Source organism: Hippopotamus amphibius, chromosome 6 (assembly GCF_030028045.1).
Source record: "Hippopotamus amphibius kiboko isolate mHipAmp2 chromosome 6, mHipAmp2.hap2, whole genome shotgun sequence".
NCBI lineage: Eukaryota > Metazoa > Chordata > Mammalia > Artiodactyla > Hippopotamidae > Hippopotamus > Hippopotamus amphibius.
This window is the reverse complement of record NC_080191.1, coordinates 112,156,704-112,173,567: the sequence shown is the minus strand read 5'-3', so window position 1 is coordinate 112,173,567 and position 16,864 is coordinate 112,156,704.

Here is a 16,864-nt window from a genome sequence, read left to right as displayed (position 1 = left end):
AATATATCACATTCATGATTATTTTCCTTTCTGGGACAGATTTTGCCTTTTTTCAAAGTCTCTCAGCTGTGCCTTGGCATTTGTAAATCTGTTAAGATGACAAATTACTTGGTTTTGAGCACTGCTCCTCTTGAATTTTAATATTAGGAAGGTCAAGGTTAAAACTGTCGCCCATCTCTGCCCCTGCTCCAGTGAGGAGCAGGCAGCTGATATCACTGTCGACTGGATTACAAACTGTGGGGGCCACAAACACACAGGAGGGGAGAGCTGCCCCCTCCTTTCCAAAGGCTGGGTTCACTTCAGAGTTCGCACTGGAGAGTGTTGCTATTTCATTTTCTTACTCAAAAATTAGACATTTTCTGAGCACCTATTATGGGCCAGTCTCTGATTTAAGTACTTGGGATATAGTCACCAACAAACCAAAGATACCACCCTTGTGGAGCGTGCCTTCTGTGAGGGAGAGAGAAAAAATAAATGATAAACTTCACAAGGCAGGAAGTCTTGTACAGTATGTTAGAAGGTGAGGAAGTGCTATGGGGAAAGGAAACTGAAAGGAGGGTAAGGGAGTGACATTTCTGCCAGGTGATCAGGCTAAGCCTCTCTGGAAGAATGACTTGTGAACAAAGACGTCAAGGAAGAATAGACCTGTAGGCATCTAACACTCATCGTGGAAGAGTGCTTCCAGCAGAGCCCAGGTAAGTGTCCTTGGGCAGGAGAACATTAAAACCTCAGCTAGGACCCTTCCCTGAGTTCCAACAGGCACATTCAAACAGTTGCTCATCAGGGAAGGGAGGGGATGCAGAGACAAGGGAGGAGCAGCCAAGAAACAACAGTGCAGCCTTGGGGCAGGGTCCTGGTTCCTCCTCAAGGGATACAGCAATATCTTTGAGCTCTTCTGCAGAACTAAACCCCCAACAAGTGGAAGATGTTCCAGAGAGAATGTTCAATAGCCTCGAGAACCACAGATCACAAGACCACCTGGCACCAGAAGATCTCTAGACTGAAGGGACACAGGCCCTGCACACACCCTGATGCTTACCAGCAACCCCACCACTTGACTATAAAACTCCTCACACACCCTCCTGGGTTGGGACACACAATTTTGAGGGCATTAGTCTGCCATGGCCCCCTTTGCCTGGCAAAGAAATAAAACTATTCTTTTCTGCTCCCCTCCCCACCCCCACCCCCCAGAAAAAAGCTCAGCTAGGAGACAAGCAAGGTAGGAAAGGAGTGAATGATGGAAGAGAAGACAGAAGTGAGATCAGAGAGGTAAAGGGGACACAGATCACATCAAGTCCCTGTGGGCAGTTGTGAGGACTTTGGTTCTTATACATGGTGGGGGTGGGGGTGGGGGCATGGCAAGGCTCTGAGCAGAGGCCTTGACTAAGCCCAGCCTGACTTCTTACTGTCTCAGATGGATTTCCCTTGATGACCCTGGCCCAGCATGTCACCTCCTGAATCAGATGCTTCTAGGACACAATGCAGAATCTTTTTACCAACCCCCAACCCCCCCCCCCCCTTACTTTAGCCAATGCTGCAGTTACTCGTTCTGTGCAGGCTTTGACCTCCTTTGTCCCTGGGAAACTACGTTGCATCTTGTCTTAAACTGCACTGCAAACAACTTGCTTTCTGCCCAGGGATTCCTTTGAGCAAACCCAAGATGTCTTCCAAATCACCAGGAACTCATGCACTCTTGATCCAGAGCACAGGGAAGTTAACATCAGTGAGACCACCCTTGACCATGGGAGACAGATGTTGATGAGTAAATGCTCTCCCTTGCATTCTCCACCCCCTGCCCAAGAAAACAATTCTTGGATGCATTTCCTGAGGCTTCTCATGAAGTCTCACTGGATCTGACACAAGACACCTCCAGCACTGGTCCAGTTCAACGTTGCATCCTTGTACTGCCTTCCCTCCATTCCTGCTTCATTCCTCCATCCTGCACCCCTGCTCCCTGGGATCATATTTTTGAATAAACTGACTTCACACAAACTGATATCTCAAGTTCTGCTTTAGGAGAAATCCAGCCTAAGACAGCTCCCTCCAATTTCAAATCCTACTCCTCCAGCATGGAGCCCCCTAGAATGTGGTACCTGCCTAGAATCTCACAAACTGCCACACTCACCTGGTCTTGATTGACAGCCACTTCTACCCTGGCTGCCCCTTCAGGTCCTACCCGTTCCCAGTCACTTTCCCCTCCCCCTTGGTCTCCTCTGTTCCCCAGAGGTAGAGGCAGAGGCAGAAAATGAACCTAGAAAATAGGTGGCCAACTGATTGTGCAAGGCCTTGGATGCCATGCCCAAAATTTATAGGCAGAAGAGATCCATTGGGTGTTTTTAAGCAGGGGAGCAATGTGATCATATTTGAGAACGACTAAGGGCAGTATAGGGAGTAGACAGAAGAAGAAAGCCTGGAGCCATGGCAATTAGGAACAAAGAAAGTGAAGGAATACCCATTCTGGTGATGGCCATTTTCTCCCCCAAACTGGTCATCTTCCAACAATGCTGGGAATAGGCATGGAGCCAGGGACCAAGAGGAACGGTGGGTGTGCCTCCCTGAGGTGCTCAGGGCTGGGCTGCCCTGAGTTGGGGTTGGCTTGGTAGGTGCAGTGGGAGGATAAACAGATGGGGACCCTGGTGATGTGAGGACTGTGGGCAGAGGGATGCATCATGGGACTCAGACTGGACAGGAAGGTAAAGAAGTCAAGATGCAGGACCACTGGTCTGAAAGAATCAAGACAGTCAAAAAGGGATGCATGTGAGAAGGAGCAAGGAGATGGAACTCTAAACTGTCCATCTTGGGTGACTTCCCTGGTGGCGCAGTGGTTAAGAATCCGCCTGCCAATTCAGGGGACATGGGTTCCATTCCTGATCCGGGAAGATCCCACGTACCATGGAGCAACTAAGCCTGTGTGCCACAACTACTGAGCCTGTGCTCTAGAGCCCTCGAGCCACAACTACTGAGCCCTCGTGCTGCAACTAGTGAAACCTGGGTGCCTAGAGCCCATGCTCCGCAACAAGAGAAGCACCACAATGAGAAGCCTGTGCACTGCAAGGAAGAGTAGCCTCCACTTGCAGCAACTAGAGAAAAGCCCAAGCACAGCCACAAAGACTCAGTGCAGCAAAAAAATATAAAATAAAATGTCCATCTCAGGACTTCCCTGGTGGTCTAGTGGTTAGGACTCCATGCCTCCACTGCAGGGGGCACAGGTTCAATCCCTGGTGGGAGAACTAAGATCCTACATGCCGCACAGCACAGCCAAAAAAGTAAACTAAAATAAAATGTCCATCTCACTCTTCCTTACATTTCTGAGTGCAAGGCTTGTTACGGGATCCATGCATGCTAATCATCCAAATGAGGTTTGGAGATTCTCTGTAGATTTCAAGGATAATAGGCAATGAAATTCAATCCTGCTTAATACACGGGAACTAATGATCTCATTTCAAAGTTTAAAGTGAGATAGGATGAAAACTTTCTATTAGTTCAGCATAACTATTGATACAGGGCCATGGCACAGGGCTAGAGAAACAAGGCTGGAGTTGTGGCCCTAAATTTACTCAGGATAATGCTCACTGTGGTCAGAAACGAATCACACAGCACTTGTAAGGGTTGCTAAGACTCATAAAAATATAAGTTAGCCATATTTTGTGCCATACTTTATAAATTTGATTCACCAATTTGGTCATTTTTCCTTGTTCACAGTAATTTAACTTTTCCATTTCCTTTCTGTAATTGAACAACTGATTAGTCATTATCCTTTTTTACTGTTGAAGATGTTTTCAAATATATGAAATTAAATGGATAAATGCAAAAGGCCAAGATAGGAATGTGGTCTAGAAACTACCAAGGAGGTTTTTGCTTGTTTCTTTGTTTTGTTCTTCTACTTGTATCTAATTATAATGGGTGGACATTATCACTTCAGCTAAACTGCATTTATTACCTTGAAAAAAATTCAGGAAAATATGTCAAGACTTAAAAAAAACTATCAATTAATATATGTACTAATAGAAAAATAAACAGCAAAATCCCAATGTATCCGTTGTCTGTTGCCACGTTCACGTTGAGTAACAAACAACCACAAATCCTCACTGACATACAAAACCCGGCATTTAGCATTCACATGGCTGTGGGCTGGCTGTGTAGTTCTGCCGATCTTGCTGGGTTCACTCAAGTGTCTGTGGGTTGGGTGGGCAGCTCTGATTTACTCAGAGCTTTATTGAATCAGCTTAACGGGGCATTTCTGCTTTCCCTATCCTTCTGGAACCAGCAGGCTAGCTAGAAACAGCCCTTATGGCAATGGCCAAAGCTCAACTGCAAAATCACTTTTCAAGACTCTCCTTGCAACATGGTTCTAACACTCCATTGGCCAAAGCCAGCCTTCTGAGCTCAGGAGTGACATTACACTCTGCCCACAGTGGGAAAGAGCTGAAAGGTCACATGGCAAAGGGCACAAATACAAGGAGGGGGAAATGTAGCCAGTGGCACAATCCACAGGACCCACTTTTAAGAATTTATCCAAGGAAATGTTTTAACAGGATAAAAACAAAATTATGCACGAGAATGTTCAGCAACATACTGATTACAATATGGAAAAACTAGAAACCTAAATACCCATGAATAGGGGCATTTTAAGCACATCATGATACAAGAAAATGAAAACTTATGCAGCTATAAAAATTGAAGTAGACCCTTTTCTTCTTTAAATGGGAAGATGCCCACTACATATTGTAGAGTGGAAAGGATAAAAGTGACTTTGAGAATAGAATGACTGACATGAACCCATTCGTGTAAAATGTGTACATATTTCCACATATGTTACATGCATAAGAAACATCTGAAACAATGTCATCTGAGGTTTTTCTCACAATTGTCCAGTTTTAGGTGCTTGTTTTTCTCTGTATCATTTGACTTTAAAAATGTACAAGTGTTATTTTTACAGAAGCAGTAAAGTACTCAAAAATAAGTAAATTCCTCATCTTTAAAATTAAATATAGGGGAATAGATGAATGGACACACACACACACACACACACACACACACACACACACACACACACACACACAATGGAATACTACTCAGCCATAAAAAAGAACGAAATTTTGCCATTTGCAACAATATGGATGGACTTGGAGGCTGTTATGCTACATGAAGTAAGTCAGGCAGAGAAAGACAAATACTGTGTGTTATTACACATGTGAAATCTAAAAAATACAACAAACTAGTAAATATAACCAAAAAAGCAGATTCACAGATATAGAGAACAAACTAGTGGTTACCAGTGGAGAGAAGGAAGCGGGGAGGGGGGTTGATGGGGATAAAACAGTAAGAGGTACAAACTACTATGTATAAAATAAGTTACAAGGATATATTGTACAACATAGGGAATGTAGCCAATAATTTACAATAACTATAAATGGAGTATAACCTTTAAAAATTGTGAATCACTATGTTGTCTACCTAAAACTTGTATAATATTGTACACCAACTATACCTTAATTTTTTTTTAATTAAATACAGGAGAAAATAGACTTCTGCTCTTAATTTAATTTCTGACACATTGTCAAGATTTATACTGGAAGTCCTAGTTTTTCTGCACCAAAAAAGAATAACTCCTCATTTAAAAACCTTTCATTTTTTTAATAAATTTGGGTGGGAAGTACAGAAGTGTTTGTTATGCTTTATGCCTTTTTGTATGTCATTTATTTCATAATAAATATTTTTGAAATTTTTAAAACCAAACCTGTTTCTCTATTCAATGTATTTTATTACAAATGCAATATTTATTAGTTTTGAGTCTTAATGTCCAATAAGGAAAATGTTCAAATTTGCGACTATTTTTAATAATTTCCTCAAAGCCTCTAAGATACAATCATCATTTAATAAAGCTTTCATTTATTGAAGTCCTACTATATACAATACACTGTATCAAGGGCCATCGGAGGTTTCTTTTTAAGTACTTGACAAAAAGTCTACTTTTAAAGAGCCAAAAACTTCATATTTTGAAGAATACTCTCTAAGCAGGATATGATACAAAGAATTTCTGCCTTTAAAATAATCTAAATGTGAAAGCTAGATTTCATGGAGAAGATTCATTTCATCTATGAGACTCTCATATTAGACAGCATAGGTGTTCTAGGCCCATGCTTCTATTGGCTTGAGACTTTGCTCCAAAAACTGTGGACAGTCAATAGCCAACTTTAATTATGCCCCAATTACAAGCATCTTGGCCACATGGTACCTAAAGGAATACATTTTAAAGAAAAAGAATAAAAACAGTGATATTAAATAGCAAGCTTAGCACAGCAATCCAAAATTGGCCAATGTTCCAAGGTGACTGTTCTCCAAGACTACTTACAATAGTGCTTATATGCTGATTTACATTTAAAGCATTTTCATTCAGGTCCTGCCTTCCTGCACTGACTGTATATCCCTTAAAGGCAAGAACAGCACCTATTCATCATTGAAGCCCCAGAACACCTACTATACTATCTGGTAAAGAGTAGACTCTTAATAAATGGTTTCTTAATATATGAATAAATTTTAATACTGTTTCTAATTCTGAGCAATGAAAATAAATCTAAGATAAAATTAAAAGAGTACTGGACTTTGAGTACAGAGAGGTAGTAGACACTGTTGACTATCAGTTCCACATTCACTGCAATACTGTCCACTGTTATGGCAAAACCTGCCTCCAGCGATGGAGACTAAAACTGCCAGATATTCACTTTCCTTGACTTCCTTGCAGTTAGGAATAAAAATGTAACCAAGTTCTAGCCACATTGATACCTCCAAGAAATCTTTGGAGAATTATTTCTTGGAAACATGTACCTCCTAATTAAAGAGGGAGAGAAGGAAAGAAAGTGAAAGAGAGACAAAGAAGAGATAAGAGATGGAGAGGGAGAGAGGGAGGGAGAGAGAGGTAGACAAAGTCAGGGAAGAAGGAAGGAGGGAGAGAGAGAGAAACAGAGTGGGAGAGGTGGGCAGGAAAAGAGGAAGAGAGAAAGAAAGAGGGAGGAGGAGAGGGAGAGGGAGAGATAGCTATCCCCTCTCTCTCTTCCTGCTTTGGATTGATTCTGAAATGGGAAGATGTGATGGTTGGAGCTGTTGCAATTATCTTGTGGCCTTGAGGGAAAGGTCAAGAGAATCAAAGAGAGACAAGCCTAGCTCCTTGAACTAACCAGGAACCATTTTCTTCCAGTCTTCTGTTTATGTGAGATTGTTAATGGTGTTTCGTGTTTAAGCCACTATTAGCCAGGTACCCTGCCATATGTAGCCAAAGGCATCCTATCTGATGTAGAAGACATAGGTTTAAGCCCCAGTTCTGCCACTTCCTATCTGTATGACCTTAGAAAAACTTCTTAATATCTCTGATTCTCCATTTCTCTATCACTGCCTTCCTCACAGGAATGGTATAATGAATGGCTATGAAAATTAATTTAATTACAGGTTGAAGCTAAAGATACCCTCATACTTTGTCAATGATGTTGACTGATCATGTCCTCAAATCCCAAAATCAACAGGTAAAGAAAAACATACCATAGAAACAAAATCACAATCTGCTGATGAACGGAAGCAATTAAATTTCTTGTGTCTCCAGATTATCTTCCTCTTGAAGAGAATTCCCAGAGACCTACTTGACCAACTCCAAGAATTAGTTTTTTGTTTTTATAAGCTCTTTATTGGAATATAATTGCTCTGCAATCTTGTACCAGCTTTTGAGATACACCAAAGTGAATCAGCTGTATTTATACATATATCCCCATATCCCCTCCCCACCACAACTCCCTCCCGCTCTCCCTGTCCTGGCCCTCTAAGGCATCACCCATCATCGAGTTGATCTCCCTTTGTTATACAGAAACTTCCCTCTAGCTATCTGTTTTACAGTTGGTTGTGTATATATGTCTATGCTACTTTCTCATTTCATCCCAGCTTCCCCTTTGCCACCACGCCCCCCTCAATCTGGTGTCCTCCAGTCCATTCTCTGCATCAAGAATTAGTTTTTTTATGCAACACATTACCGTGACTTTAAATAATATGGATTTTAGTCTTTTTAAAATACGTTGAAAGTGAGCCAAGAAACATTTTTGTAAAATGTAGTTATTGCAAATATGGACCAATTACAGGACAAACACAAGGGCTGTTTTTTCTGTGCAGGTTGTACACTAACTCACTGTGGGTAATGGCTCAGTCACTTAGAGCAGTATATAATTACTCAGCATTTACAGCTAAGTCTTTTCTATGCTTTTGCCGAATGAAACCATGCAAATACTATTCAATAGGCTGTAAGGCAAGCAAATGACTCAGGGAAAGCATAAGTGTTCCACGTTCAGGTCTCTTAGTCTCCGACTCAGGATGATTTGTGCTCTTAGTTGCACACATTTGTGTGGGTAAACTCCAGCCTGCTTACCTCAACCTGCTCTTCACCTTAGAGGCTTGAGCTTGAAGACTTCTTGCGAATGGTAGTAGACTGTAGGAACTACTATTTTGTCTGCTCCACATACACACCTTCCTCTCTCCTTTCCTCTAGTAACAAACTCTCCCCACCAGTCACAGGCATGGGCATGTGACCCAATCAGAGTCGGTCAAGGGCAACACCCTCCTGAGTCCCATGATTGGTTCAGGGATGTGCACTTAGAGCCAATCAGCTGGCACATAGGAAGAACTAGTTTCATCCTTTGGGTCAGGCTTTTAGCTTCTGCATATGGGCAGCTTGCCAATCCAAATGACTTCTGGCAAAAATGTTCTGGTTAATTCAAACATGTGGCTTAACTGCTTCTCCAAATGGTAGCAAGCAAAAAGTGGGTGCAAAGTAAGCTGTCATCCGAACTTGGAAAAGACTTGACTTTGCTATACCACTGGACAGGCTGATTAACATAAGAAGCAGAAATAGAGAGTAACTAAGAGTAAAGATTAATTGATCCAGAGAAGAGAAGAATCTAGAACAGCACTTTCCAACAAAAACTTCATGTGAGCCACACATATAATTTTAAATCCTCTAGTAGCTACATTTCCAAAAATAAAAGGTGAAAATAATTTAAACAATTTATTTTATTTAATATAGCCAAATCTTATTTCAACTTGCAATTGATATTTTAAAATTATCAATGAGACATTTTGCTTTCTTTCTTTAGTAGTAAGTCTTGAAATCCTGTGTATATTTTATACTTACAGCTCATCTCAATTCAGACTAGCAGTATTCTAGGTGCTCAATAACCACATGTGGCTGGTGGCTACCATATTGGATAGTGAGCCTCTAGAGAATAAGATATCCTAGTTTTTAATTTTTGCTGGCAGCTCCCTAATATCTGTGGGAATCAGTGATTCCCCTAGATCCAAAGCCTCATTTACCAGAACAATACATAGAGATTCCACCCTGGGTGTATTTTTTTTTTGTTTTTTGTGGGTATTTTGTTGGTTGATTGGGTTTGTTTTTTTGGGTTTTTTTGTTTGTTTGTTTTTGGTCACACTGCATAGCACGTGGGATCTTAGTTCCCCGACCAGGGATCAAACCCGTGCCCCCTGCAGTGGAAGTGTGGATTCTTAACCACTGGACAGCCAGGGAAGTCCCCATCCTGGATGTTTTCAATGGCAAATTCAAGGTTCCATGTGGGTGTGGGTACACCCAAGTATGTTTGCTGAGAATGTAAAACACCTCATGTGGACTATGACACCTGCTCAGTGAAAATACAACCATGGATCTTCTATCCTATACTTGCACCCAGGTTGTTAAGCAACTCCCTGGGAGAAAAACCACATAACTCAGAGCACTGGTACCATTACAAATTCAAGGCTTTAAACCTCAAATGGAAACTCAGTTCTACAGGGAAATTCTGTCGCTGGTCAGTCCCCTTTCCCACTGCCCTCAACAGCTATTTCACGCCTTTACCACTTTCCTTAAGCCCATTGCCTTGGCATACTACCTTCTTCTGTCAATTTTCCATGGACATCTCTAACCTTCCTTCATAGAGGAATGGAAGCCTCACGTAAGAATTCCATTTCCCTAAACCTGTTTCCTCCTTCAAACTTCAGCCCTCAGCCTTTATCCATCCTTTTCTGCCCCTTGTCTAACTCCCGTCACCTCCCACCTTCTTCAGGGCTTGCTCCATCTACTACACCACTTCTTGCATGTTCAGCCTTTCTGCTCTACTTTCTCTTTCTTTTCAGCATATAAACCTGTTCAAATTTCTACTGTATTGAAAATTATATACATCCAATTATTGTTATTGCTTGCTTTCTCTGCATCCTTTTGACGCAATCTGTCTTCCTTACCCCACAAAAACTGCCCCAAGATCAGCAGATGCCTCTTCTTGGAAAATCCAAAAGTTGCCTGTTCTGTCTTTGTTACTTTTCTCAGCAGCATTTGACCAAGTTGAACATGCTCTCTGTCTTGAAAATCTTCCACCATTCACTCCATAACACAATAACTCTTCTGATTTCTTCCATTTCTGTCTGCTCTTCACAATCTCTTTGCAGCTTTTTCCCCCTTTGCCTATTATTTAAACATCATTGCTCCTTACGTTTCAATCATCTACCTCCTTGGTTTTCCAAGTGTGGTCTATGAACCAGTGGCATCACCATCACTTGCAGCTTGATGGAAAATCAGAATCTTGGGCCTTACCCCAGGCCCTCTGAATCAGAATTTGCATTTTAACAAGATTCCCAGGTGATTTTTGTGCACATTCAAGTTTGAGAAGTTCTGCTGTACCCTGGCCTCTTCTTATTCTACTCATTTCTTCCTGAGTGACCTCATCCACTCTGACTTTCATCCCTACCCTCATAACTATGACTCGAACGAGCATCTCCAGCCCAGCTCTCTCAGCTGAGCTTCTTGTCAACAGGATATCTCCCCTTGTTTGCACAACAGCCATATCAAACTTAGTTTGATCCCACAAGCATACCTGATCCCACATGTTCAGATAAGCGGGAGATCAGGAAAGAGGAGTAATCATAAAAGACCTCACCTTGGAGCTGGGGTTGACCTTGACCTGAGTGTACAAAAATGGGGACAGCTGGGATTCAGGTAAAGGGAAAGGGAAAGGATATAAAGAGCACATTTATCTTTTTTTTTTAATTTTTAAAAAAATTTTATTGGAGTATAGTTGCTTTACAATGTTGTGTTAGTTTCTACTGTACAGCAAAGTGAATCAGCTGTATGTATACATGTATCCCTTCTTTTTTGGATTTCTTTCCCATTTAGGTCACCACAGAGCACTAAGTTCCCTGTGCTATACAGCAGGTTCTGATTAGTCGTCTATTTTATACATAGTATCAATAGCGTATATATGTCAGTCCCAGTCTCCCACTTCATCCCACCCCCACCCCCACCCCCACCCCCTCACCCCCTGCTTACCACTTGGTATCCATTCGTTTGTTCTCTACATCTGTGTCTCTATTTCTGCTTTGTAAATAAGATCACCTATACCAATTTTTTTTCAGATTCCACATATATGCGTTAATATATTTATCTTTATAATTGATATGTAATGCTTTCTCCTAAGGCAGTAGTCTCCTGCCAGGGAATCTAAGGAAGAGGTAGCAGTTCAGGGTTTCTTCCGTGGATAAAACAAACAGCCTAGATCTCTCAGCCTTGATCCTCTTCAAATTTCTTTTCATTCGTTGAACAGATGTTTACTGAGTTCCTACTATGTCTCAGGTATTATTCTAGGTGCTGGAGATAAAGTAATGAACAAAAGGCAAAAATTGCTGTACTCATAATCTCGGTAGAAATATTTATTTTCTCCCCTTAGTGAGTCATTTAAAAAGAAATTATTATGCAAATCGAGTCCTTTAGTGATCAAGCTCAGGGGCTCAGGAAGAATTCCAAGACATCACATGAAATACTTTAAGGCAGTGGTCCCCAGCCTTTTTTGGCACCAGGGACCGGTTTCGTGGAAGACAGTTTTTCCACAGACAGGGGTGGGGGGGCAGGAATGGTGTTCAGGAGGTAATGTGAGCAACGGGGAGCAATGGGGAGCAGCAGACGAAGCTCGCTCACTTGCCCCCCGCCGTTCACCTCTTGCTGTGCAGCCCGGTTCCTAACAGGCCGCTGACTGGTACTGGTCTGCGGCCCAGGGATTGGGGACCCCTGCTTTAAGGCAATGGCTTTCTATTGGTGAAACTTACAAGTAAGGGTCAATAGGCAAAGAAGGCCTGGATCCTTTATGTTCCCACTGGCCCTACAGAGAGGCTTGCTGTAAGCTGACCCCCGGTAACCTGAAATGACGGATGCAGTTATCCAGTGCTTATATATGCTTGACCCTGATGTCACAAAGAAGAAGAACACCTCTGCCCTCCAGCAGGGATAGGAGGTGAAGTGTGAATGGAACAGTGCAAATCCACCACCACATCTGAGAAACTTTTTCCAAGTAAATTACTAGGTTTATCGGTGTAAATAAAAACAGTATGAAACATCCTCTTGTATCTCTTATTTTGTATAGGTTTCACTTGGAATACATTTCCCATTGCTTGTATAGACTGATTAAAACCAGCACTAGAGTCCAAAGACCAAACAAATTAACTAGTTACACTCGCCCACAAAAGTGAAGGTTAATCTAGCAGAGTTCAGTTATGAGCAGAAAATTATTGATAACAAAGCACTAAACCACAGAAAATATACAGTGGAATTTTGATTAACTGCAGAAATAGAGCATTTCTCCTGACAATTTCATAAAGTGGTATTTTCCTCAAACCCTAAAGATCATACCCTTAAATATGTTTGATAATTGTAAAAGTTTGAACTGTAAGTCGCCACACTTAAATCTTCACATTTCTCTTTTTATATTGTATTTTGGTGCTGATAAAATAAAATAGGGAAGAAAAAAGTAGAGCTTTGATATCAGGCCTCTTACCTTTTTATTTGATTTCAGTCCCATTATGACATACTTCTAGAAATACATAATAATGCCAGATAGGTTTCTCTATCTTGGGTTGGTTTTTCTGTGTATTAGCTGTCATTGTAAAATTATTGTGCCTCCTACATGGAGACTAAAATTCCAGACAACAGTTACTGACAACTTTCTCTACAGTTCACTGATTCCTCAAAGAAAATGGATTTTCTACCCAGCTAAAATTAATTATCATTGTTACAGAAATCAGAATGCATCTGACAGCTTGAACAGAAAACACAGTGTGCTTTGCTTTCCTTTTTATCATATCAGTAATCACATTCTCCAAAACCAATTTGTATCCTATAATCTCCCTAAAGAAATAGCTACCCATGATACATGCTTAAGGTGGAAAAGTCAGGAACAAAAATCTCCTGAACTATGGGGATGCAGGTTTGGGCAACGAGAGAAAGCATCAGGGAATGTTTTATCACCTCTTGCTTGCCCCAAGAATATGCAGGATCTGGGACAGTGATGCTATGGTACCAGGTAGCCCAAGATGGGAAGTTCCAGGGTGTTTAAGTTAGTACTTCTGCCTAACAAGCCACCCAAAACTTGATGCCTTAGAACAGCAACCATAACAACAATGTCCTACTGTATAGCACAGAGAAGTATGTTCGGTATCCTATGACAAACTGTAATGAAAAAGGATATTTAAAAAGGAATATATATTATATATATATATATATATATATATATATATATATATATATATATAACTGAATCACTTTGCTGCACAGCAGAAATTAACACAACATTGTAAATCAACTATACTTCAATTAAAGCAAAAAAACAAACAAACAAAAAATCAGCATCCATGTGTTATTCCCCACACAAGCATGGGTGAGCCAGGCACACACGCATGGGTGAGCCAGGCGGTTGGTTGCTCCGAGCACACTCCTGTCTGCAGGCAGCCGGCAGGTCGGCTGTGCACTGGCCGAACAGCAGCGGCTCCAGCAGAGACTCCTCCACCTGGTCTTCTCATCGTTCAGCCAGCTAGCCTGGGCTTGTTCTCGTGCTGGTGGCAAGGAGAGAACAGCAGCGTGCAAAGCCCTTGATGACCGGGATGGGGCAAAGCAAGTCACCAGCCAGCCCAGATTCAAGGGACAGGGAAATGGACTTGACTCTAGATGAGAAGGTCTTCAAAGTCACGTGGCAAAGGGCTAAAATACAGGGATAGAAAAGTATTCAAGTGTCTTGGCCATAAGTTGAACATCCCTAGGAAACCCCTGGCTAGCCTCCTTAGGTGTTACATGTCTACCTGGCACATCCCTGGGGACCTGTTCTTGCTGACATTTTGTCTTACTGTGACCCTGTCTTGCAGCTGTTGTTACTTCTTTAAAGAGCAAGTTGGAGGAGATGGGGCAAGAGGGAGAGACACTGCCTGTATCTGCAGGGCTCTGCTGCCTCTTGACTTCCACCAATAGTACATCCACAGCTTGCTCTGTCCAGGAGTAAGCTTCCCTGCCCCTCAACTTTGGGACAGCCGTGTGCCTGGCTTTGGCCAATGAGACGTGCCACCAGCAAAGATTCAAACGTGCTTATGTATTAAGCTTATGCTATTGCACTTGAGACTTTGTCATGAGAAAAACGTACCCTGGGTAGACACTGCCCCTTCAGTTTGGAGCAAACCAGCCCAGATACTCCAGAGTACATGAGCCAAAAATAAATGCTTGTGGTTGTATGCAAATGAAATTGACTGAATCACTGATAAACTGAATTGAGTAGATGAAATTGATTTTACAATGTTGTGCCAATCTCTGCTATACAGCAAAGTGACTCAGTTATACACATATATACATTCTGGGCTTTTTTATATTCTTTTCCCTTATGGCTTATTTCAGGAGATTGGATAGAGTTCCCTGTGCTGTACAGTAGGACCCTGTTGTTTATCCATTCTAACTGTAATAGTTTGCATCTACCACCTTCAGGAAAAGACTCACCATTGTTAAATTTGCCTTTTTTGATTTAAAAAAAAAAAAGAGAGTCGATGAAGAGGCAAGGAGAAGAATGGGAATTCTGAAGGTAGGAAACCAGCAAAGAGGTGATGGAATCACCATCTTTAATACAGGCTTATTCAACACATGAATTTTCTGAGAGAAATCATGCAGTCTTTTTTACTCGCTGAACACTGCGTGTGTGTGTGTGTGTGTGTGTGTGTGTGTGTGTACTTCCTGTTTAATGGTAGGCACTGGCTGTGGCTAACCATTAAGAGTAAACCTTGTATCATTTTTCTAAGCATAACAGGGTTCATTGGTGTTTGCTGGAGAAACGTTCCATACTCCCCCATCTGTAAAACGGAGATTAACATGCTAAGATGCCTTAAAGGGTTGTTTTCTGGGTTTTTTTTTCCCTAAAGAATAATGGAAAAGATAATTGAAAAAGTGTAAGGAAATACAAAGTGATGTAAACACTAAATAACAATTACTTGTGAGAGTTGAAATGAGAATTGCTTTGGCAAGAATCTTTAGTTAGATTATAGCTCCATTGTTTGTGAGGAACCGCTAATGAGAATCCTCATTAAAATTTCTCATTTTCTACTGACTGACTCTTTACCAGGTCGAAATTATTAGCAAATCCCTATCAAGCATCATGAAACAGAAAAATATGCAAGGCAAGCAGCTTCATTTCCTTTTGGGACATGGCTGATTGGGGTTGTCAGAAGTCACCTAGCCATGGCAGAAAGACATGGTACTTCCAGCTAGAGAGGAAGAAAGTCATCCCCTTGCAGATAGAGCTTCACAAGGATACTAGGGCCTCCAGCTAGTTAGCTGGACAGCTACCTGATGTGATATTTGTACTACTACCATTCCAGAAGACTTCTTGCTGATTTACTCCTGCACACCTGTAATAATAACAATAATAACAGCTACTATGTATTGAACAACAAGTATGTGTCAGGAACTTTGTATAAATTAGCTTATCCTGACATCTATCATGTCCAGTTCTTTATATATAATAGATGCCAACAAATGCTTAATAAGTAAATGAATGTTTATAAGTACTATTAGATCCTTAACTCCTTCTTACAGATAGGAAACTTAAATAACTTGGGTGGTAGGGAAATGACAGAGTCACAACAGAAGAAAACTTTTTCTGAATCCAAAGCCCAGTCTCTTTCTATTACATCTCACTCTTCCTCCAGTGTAGACACGAAGAACAGAATGGAAACGAATAGAATCCTTGCTCTTTAGACATTTCTGGTCTCAGCCTGCTGCATCCTGAGCCCGGCTGAGTCCAGCCATCCGGCAAGGTGAGGTGGAGGTGTGTGGCCCAGACTTCCTCAACCCCTGGCTCTTATGTCTCTGAGGCTGTGCCCTCTGAAAATCACTTTGAATACAGGTATCCCGGTGCTTCCAAACAAAGGGCTCCCAACTTCACCCCGCCCTAGTTCTTCTTATTGGTCTACTGCCCTGTAAAAGTGCCGACCTGTCCTTGTACTGCCTGTTCTACAAAGATGCCTCGTTACCTTGCTGCTGGAAAACACACAGACAAGTCAGGGCTTCCAGGATCCCTTACTTACCTTGTCCCATTTTCCTCTTATCTACACTTTCCTCTCTCTCCCCCTCCCTCCCCTCTCCCCACCCAACTTAGCTCACCATGTGTCTCTCTGATGTTTACTAGAGTATCCTGAGTATAAAGTCTGAAGCCAGAAATCCCAGGTCTGCCATCTATTACCTGACTTTGAGAATGTCTCAAAATCATTCAAGGCTTGGTTTCCACATCCATAAAGTGGGGATTAATCTAAATAGGAAAAAAACAAAGTACTGTAAAGCAGGCCTTTCAAATCTCACCAAAAGTATCGTTTATCCAGGTACTTCAGATAGAATATGATAACTTCTATCACGAAGAGTGATATTTTTAAAAAATTTTATTGAAGTATAATTGATTTACAATGTTGTGTTAATTTCTTCCACATAGCAAAGTAACTGTTATACATATATACATTCTTTTTTATATTCTTATCCTTATGGTTTATC